This window comes from Aegilops tauschii, unplaced genomic scaffold (genome assembly GCF_002575655.3).
Source record: "Aegilops tauschii subsp. strangulata cultivar AL8/78 unplaced genomic scaffold, Aet v6.0 ptg001138l_obj, whole genome shotgun sequence".
Lineage (NCBI taxonomy): Eukaryota > Viridiplantae > Streptophyta > Magnoliopsida > Poales > Poaceae > Aegilops > Aegilops tauschii.
Genome location: NW_027333345.1, coordinates 47,255 through 48,915, shown reverse-complemented (window position 1 = coordinate 48,915; position 1,661 = coordinate 47,255). Strand labels below are relative to the sequence as shown.

Here is a 1,661-nt window from a genome sequence, read left to right as displayed (position 1 = left end):
AGACTTTACAAATAAAAGCAGGGGATTGGGATTCCATTGCTGTCATTTTATATGTATATGGTTACAATTATTTACGCTCCCAATGTGCTTATGATGTAGCACCCGGTGGATCTTTAGCTAGCGTGTATCATCTTACGAGAATACAATATGGTATAGATAATCCAGAAGAAGTCTGCATAAAAGTCTTTGCCCAAAAGGATAATCCTAGAATTCCGTCTGTCTTCTGGATTTGGAGAAGTGCCGATTTTCAAGAACGCGAATCTTATGATATGGTGGGAATCTCTTATGATAATCATCCGCGCCTTAAACGTATCCTAATGCCTGAAAGTTGGATAGGCTGGCCCTTACGTAAGGATTATATAACCCCCAATTTTTATGAAATACAAGATGCTCATTGAATGATAAGAAATTCATGCTCACTTATACAACACAACTCCAGATTTTATTCAAGTCAAGGAATATTTTTAGGTTCTTTTCCTAGATGAAACGGAATACCTATTTATAATTAATTCCTAATTATACAAAAGCATTCCAGATAGACTGAGCAAAAAAAGGGTTTCATTTGGATTCCCCTATTTTGAAAATCGCATATTAATTTCCTTCATATGAACAGAAAAATAGGATGACTCAAAGAAGTTCTCTACCAGGAACTTTGTACCGCGCACATTACTTAGCACAACTAGGAAAATAAGATAAGATAAAGATAAGCAAGACTAAAAAAATATTCGTCGGAATAGCGGAATACAAAATTAAGAAACGCAAAAAAATAAAGGGGAATCTCACCCCCTTCTTTATCATAAAGAAAAGATATATTTTAAAACTTCTTTAAAAAGAAGTGCCTCTATATTTATATTATAGATTTATCCACTTAGATGAATAAATATTATTAATGAATATGTATCACAATCCATCTCGAGGTATTTGGATCAATACCTATTCGGTGGATCTTTTTTTTCTCTGCCAGGAACCAGATTTGAACTGGTGACACGAGGATTTTCAGTCCTCTGCTCTACCAACTGAGCTATCCTGACCTTTTCTTGTGCACCATCCTAGTAGAGTATTTGTATCTATGTCAATTAAAAGGACTAAAAATTAATTAAAGTATTTCAAATTTTAAATTTGAAATGGGGGGGTAGTCCTATGCATTGTGCATGGTTTACTTAAATAAAACTTAAAAATAGAGTGAATAACCAAGATTTCTTGCCGATACTCTAATAAAAAAGAAATCTATTCAATGAATAGGATAAGATCCATTGAGTTCTCTTCGCATTCCTTTGTGAAAGAGTAGAATGAGAAAGCTAATGAATCTTAAACCCATTGCATTGATAAAAAGAAAAAAAAGAGGATAAATAATACTAATATAGTATAGTTAGGGAATAAAAGAGGATTTGGGGATAGAGGGACTTGAACCCTCACAACTTATAAAGTCGACGGATTTTCCTTTTACTAGAAATTTCATTGTTGTCAGTATTGACATGTAGAATGGGACTCTCTCTTTGTCCTCGTCCGATTAATCCACTTTTTTAAAGATCTCGAAAACTTTGAATTTGAATTGAAGAATTTGATTATTCAATATTCGATTGGAGTGGATTCACAATAATGAAAAAAAAATTATGATATGAGTTTTTTATTTCATAATCATTATCATTTCTAATTTCATT

The 1,661-nt window shown here is 32.5% G+C and overlaps 1 non-coding gene across 1 annotated transcript; it reads right to left on the bottom strand.

Moving 5' to 3' along the window:
• Positions 1–958: 958 nt before the first annotated feature.
• Positions 959–1,031, bottom strand: TRNAF-GAA (transfer RNA phenylalanine (anticodon GAA)). Its single transcript has one exon. It is a non-coding gene; the product is annotated as a tRNA-Phe (tRNA).
• Positions 1,032–1,661: the final 630 nt, after the last annotated feature.